This window comes from Mus caroli, unplaced genomic scaffold (assembly GCF_978045245.1).
Source record: "Mus caroli unplaced genomic scaffold, Mus_caroli_1 scaffold_9, whole genome shotgun sequence".
In the NCBI taxonomy this organism is placed as follows: Eukaryota; Metazoa; Chordata; class Mammalia; order Rodentia; family Muridae; genus Mus; species Mus caroli.
The window spans coordinates 61,227,210-61,233,209 of NW_028227264.1; positions in this window are offsets into that span (position 1 = coordinate 61,227,210).

Below are 6,000 nucleotides of genomic sequence, written 5' to 3' on the forward strand. Positions count from 1 at the left end.
GAAGATACAAAGCGTCTAAGCCCAGCAGGATTCCAGTCCTAGCCTAGGGCATCCCCTTTGTTCCCCTGCGTAGGCAGCCTTGACGCCTTGATTAGTTTCCTACCTGCCAGGTTCCGTTTTTCTCTCCATTAAACCCGGGTGACGGGTCAGCGGTTCACAGCAGTAGACTTTATCTAAATAAGAGTTTGGTATTCCTAAAAATTGTGTTTGCTGGAGACACCTTAAAAAAAAAAAAACGCTCGTGGAGGTTCTGTCGTGCTACCAAGAATTGCTCCCGACCCGTTTATGGCCTTTTAAAAATTGTAACACAAATTGCACATGGAAAGGCTGTGGGAAGGTGGAGGGCCACCCTGGTGTTGAGAGACTTGGGAGAGCAAAGCTAGTTAAGGTGGGTACCGACAGTGTGAAGGCGAAGAGAGGCCGAGCTGGACAGACTAAGGCTGTGAACGTGGATGGGACTGGGTTGGAATCACCCTTCAGTGTGCATCTAAAGATTTCTTTGTGCTACAAACACTGGGAAGTCCATGTGGAGTGGAGTAGTGGCAGTGTGGAAGGTTGGGACTTTATTTACTATGAATTTTTATCTATGTTTAGACTAGAGCCAAGAGGCCAATGACTTTCTTGTATGGAAACTTCTATTTCACGGCTTTAATTCATCTTCAAACCTACTTGAAAGTCTTTAGTACTCTACTGATTTTATAGCCCAAAATATCCTTCAGAGAAAGGGGGGGTGTGTGTGTGTCAGTGTGATTATACTTACAGACAGGAAAATCAAAGTATGTTCTAGAAGCCATCATAGCTCAGGTTTATTAAGTACTTCCTGAAATGGCATGGTAAGCAGTTCCTTGTCTTTGTTCTTGGGTAGCCAAGGATGTCCTTGAACTCCTGACCCTCTGTGTCTCCATAGCCTTACAAAGTGGTATTTCACAGATGCAGTCCCTAGTCCCACAAGAGTGAAAATAATTACACTAGATAACACTAAACTCTTTTATGTGGTGACAAGTTAGTGGCTTACTGGCCAGACACTTGCTGAAGCTTGGTTATTTTATTGTTACTTTAATCCCCTAAAGTCACCCCCCTCCTTTTAATAGCTGGGGGTTGATTTAGGACCCAAAGTATGTTCTCTTTTTTAAAAAAGTAACTAGTTTAGCTGGGTAGTGGTGCACACCTTTAATCCCAGCGCTCAGGAGGCAGAGGCAGTTGGATCTCTTTGTTGGAAGCCAGCCTGGTCTTCAGATTGAGTTCCTGGACAGCCAGGGCTACACTGAGAAACCCTGCCTCTGGGAGGTGGGGAGGGGGGTAACAAACCTAAAAGGAACTGGCTTATTAGCAGAACTCCAAGCTGAACACTTAGGATGAAACCTTCCCAGGGCCTTTCTTCTATTGGGTTTTAATTACATGGCTCCTTTACCTTTCACTCTTTCAACATGATTGGGTAGGTGGAATTCTGTAATCCCTTTCCCTCTTCCCCTGGAATTCAGTCTGCTCACGGCAAGAATGAATTTGGCACTCTTTGCACACACTTTGTGTGGTTATGGGCCACAATCCTCAATTCGTTTTGATGGTTCTAATGTATGACTTTTCAACCAATGCTGACTGTTTCTTTGGAGGCGTGACTCTGTCATTTCTTTGTGGTGAGTGCCAGTTACCACTATGAAGATTTAGGTCTTCGAATTACTACTCCAGTCCTTTTGCCCTTTTATTACAGCGAGTAGGGGAGTTTTCGTTTAAAGAGGCATTAGACCATGGTAAAGGTAATTTGTATTAGCTTCTTAGTTTACTAATTTTCCTTAAAAAAAAAAAAAAAAAAAAAGCTCCTTCCTCACACAGTTGAATCCTGTTGTAAGGCTTGGTGTGATTGGACCCTGCTGTTCCGGGGATGCCTACAGAATTGTTTCCAGATTGATCTCTAAGGAATTGTTTCCATGGAGACGGTTACAACTCAGGGCTCCCAGCTGCTTTCTTCATCTCCCCTCTCTTTTTTCCTTGCCCCCTCTCCTTTTCCCCACTTCCTCCCCCCCCCCTTTCATGTGCTCCTGTTAGAATAGAGGTCAGAGGGACCCTGAAGCCCATCTTTGTTATAGTGTATAAAGAGAGAAAAGATGAAGCAGGAGAAGGAAATGGAAATGCCCACAGCTCCTGGAGGAAAACAATCCGAGGCTCAGTCACCCTGCGTCACTCCATCAGAGTAAAGGGAGTAGGAAAATTCCATGCAGGACCTGTGAGGAAATGAAAGAGAAATTGAGAGTGCACTCTCTTGGGGCAGACAGAGCACATTAGCTAAAAAGTAGTCTACCGTAGGTGTTCATAGATCCCTAATGATACTGCAGATCATTCTGCCTGCATGAAAACAAGCCAAGAACAAAACAGTCCACAGCATTGTATTGGGGTTGTGTCTAGTCCGTGTTTAAGGGCTTTGGAACATCAACTCTGACAGGGCTTTGTGAAGGATTCCTTCTTTGGCTTATGAACTAAATAAATATCTGATGTCTTTAAAACAGCGACCACCTTCTTCACATAGCCACCACTGTTTCTCAAGACAAGGCTTTCAGGCAAAGATTTCATTTTCAAGAGTTTGTTAAAATTACTTCCCTGGTAACTATGGAAACAAGAAGTCCTCATCTAGTATGATACTAAGTAGACAAATGGTACCTAACAGCAGGAGGCCCGGAACCCAGTCTTTCTCCATATTTGAGAGTACTGGTGCTTGTGTGCACATGGAGAACAACCCACAAGCAGCTTCAGGTTTTGTTTTTTTTAACACTGTGTGTGTGTGTGTGTGTGTGTGTGTGTGTGTAGTGCAGGGTGCAGGTGTGAGGGTCAGGTCTCTCCATTCTGTCTTTCTACCACTCGGAGCCTGGGGAATCAAACCCATGGCATTAAGGCTTGGCAGCGAGCTCCTTTAGCTGCTGAGCCATCTACCTGTCCCCACCATACACCTCTTAATATGACAGGGACTCTCACTGGCCTATGGTTTGCTTAGGCTCAGTTGGCTGGCCAGTGAGCCCCAAGAGATTCTCCTGTCTCTGCCCCCATGACCAGCTTCTTTTCTGTGGATCAAACGCCTGTCCTCATGCTTGGAAGGCACCCACCCTTCCTAGCGTGCTTGTATCTTCAGACCCCCTTTCTCTAATCTTTGGAAATAGTTCCAAGTGTTGGATTGCTCCAGTGGTCACCATGGCAGCCAAAGAACCAGGGAAAGTGAATCACTGCACTGGCCTTGTGAGTCAATGTCCAAGTGGGTCACACTGTAGAAGATTCGGCATGGATAAGAGACCATTTATCTCACCACGATTTTATGGTTTTGTGTATATGAAGCATTTGGAGACTTGCTACATAGCCCAGGCTACTCTGGGATCCTCCATTCTTGTTTCCATCCACACATGCTATTGACAGGTATATATCACCACACCTAGCTTTTAAGCTTGCTTTTTTTTTTCCCCCAAGATTTAAGTTGTGTATGCGAGTGAGTGCCTGGGTGAGTTTATGTGTGTCCTCACAGGAGAGCTCTCAGAGGCCAGAGGGAAGTGGAGCCCCTGGAGCTGGGGTGACAGGCAGTGAGTCACTCGATAGGGTGCTAGGAACCAAACCCTGGTTCTCTGAGGGCAGTGAACAGTCTTTGCTGCTGAGGCATCTCCTCAGCACCGCTTTACACTTTTGGGGGACACTGTCCTAGTTAGGGTTTTACTGCTGTGAAGAGACACCATGACCCGAGCAACTCTTATAAAGGCCAACATTTCATTGAGCTACCTTACAGATTTAGAGGTTCTGTCCATCATTATCATGGCGGGAAGCATGGCAGCATCCAGGCAGACAGTGGTGCTGGAGAGGGAGCTGAGACTGAAAGTTCTGCATCTTGATCCATGACTCTTCTGTACTGGGTGGAGCTTCAGAGCCCACACCCACACTGAGACACATCCTCCAACAAGGCCACCCCTCCTGTTAACAGTACCACTCCCTATGGGCCAAGCAAATTCAAACCACCACAGACACAAATACGATTTTTATTATATAAATACCTATGTTTCTCCATGTAAAATTAATAATGATGATTAGACTTCGTGACATACCAGACTCCAGCAAATTTTCATATGTGTGTGTTGGCCGGTAAAACCATGCTAGGAAGTTTGGTGATGTAGAGCAGGTTGAGATAGACTTGGTGGGCACATATCTGAGACTTGGGTGATTCCCTGCTCCCTGTCACGTGTCATGTTCTTCACATGAATGAAACATAGGCTCAAAACAGAGTTCTCCATGCTAATGAGGTACCTGGAGGCACTGAGGGCTTAGCCAATAGGCTTCCTTTCCCAGACATTCCTCCCTGCAAAAGGTATTTAATCTCAGTCAGACCCTGAGAAAGCAGTTATGCATCCATTTTCCACCGTGAACAACCAATAAACTGTTTAGAACCACGAACTGTCTCTTTCATCAAGATCCCCTGTGGGGAACCGTGGAGAAGGCATTCCACTATGGACATCCCCTTCTCCCCCACCCCCCAAAAAGAAACACTCAGTTCAGGATGGGATGTCTCATCAACCCCTCCCCTTGGGACTCCATACATTATTCAGAAGAGGAGGTAGAAAGATTATAAGAGCCAGAGGGGATGGAGGACATCTAGGAAAGCCTTCCTTCTAGACACAGTAAGAACTGTGACACATATACAAACTCACAGAGAGGTCACGCAAGCACGGGGCCCGCACAAGTCCAAGCCAGAGGGAAAGTGGACACAAACTCCCATCCCTAACTGAGAAGCTATCTCCAAATGATAATCACTTGCAAAAACAAACAAACAAACAAACAACAACAACTTAGTTTTCTCCGACAGTTTCACTGGGTATAGAAACCATGTCCATGGTTTGATGGGCAACAGGAACCAACAGGGTTTCTCTGTGTAGCCCTGGCTGTCCTGGAACTCACTCTGCAGACCAGGCTGGCCTTGAACTCAGAAATCTGCCTGCCTCTGCCTCCTAAGTGCCGGGATTAAAGGCGTGTGTCACCACTTTCCTGGGCTGAGTGTTTCAAAGTCTCTCATTCTGTGCACACTGTCCACTGTGGGCCTCTGTATATGTCCCCATCTCCTGCAGGAGGACGCTTCTCCGCTGCTGGCTGATCGAAGCACTGATCTATGGGTATAGCAGAATGTCACTTGGAGTCGTTTTATTGCAAGGTGCCTTTAACAGAACAATAGTATTGGGCTTTCCTCTAACTCCATGACTTATCTAGTCTAAGGTTTCTGGCCATCTGGGCACTGTTGGAAATGGGTTCCATTTCATGGAGTGGGACATGAGTCTGATCAGGTAATGGTAGGTTTCTCCCACAGTGTGTGCCACTCTTGTGCCCATGTATCATGCAGGCAGGTCACCATTGTGGAGAGAATGTTTTCTAGCTGGTTTGGTTACCTTTCTCCTCTGGTAGTGTGGAGAGTACATACCCGCCAGTTTCATAAACACTAGTAAGTAGGGGGTGGGCTCTGGTTAGGCACTGGTTCAACTTCAAGAGAACGTAAGTGTTGTCTTTGGCAGTGGGGCCTTACCATCCATTTGTGGAGAGCAGCCAGTAGTCTTAGCAATATCCTGAGTTGTTTGGGGGTTTCTATGGGGCTCATTTGGCCAACAATTCAACTAGGTATAACCCTGGAGGTCTGACTTAGTAGCAAAAGACATCTGGCTGGAGCTTCGTCTCCCCTGTTATTTGGTGAGTCCGTTTAGAGTTCTTTCATATCTATACGTATTTCAATAAGCTTTGGCTGTAGTCAGTTTCCAAATGGCCCTCCATGTTAATTGTTCCCTGACTCTCTTCACTTATTACTTCTGTTCCAATCTCTCCCTGTCTTTCATAACTATATAATCTATTCCTCTGCCTTGGCAGACCCTGCCTTTCTCCTAGTTTCCTACTCTATACCTAACCTCTGTGGTTATACAGATTGTAGTATGCCCATCAAAAGCTTAAAAGCTAATGACCACATATAAGAAAATGCATATATTTGTCTCTTCAAGTCTG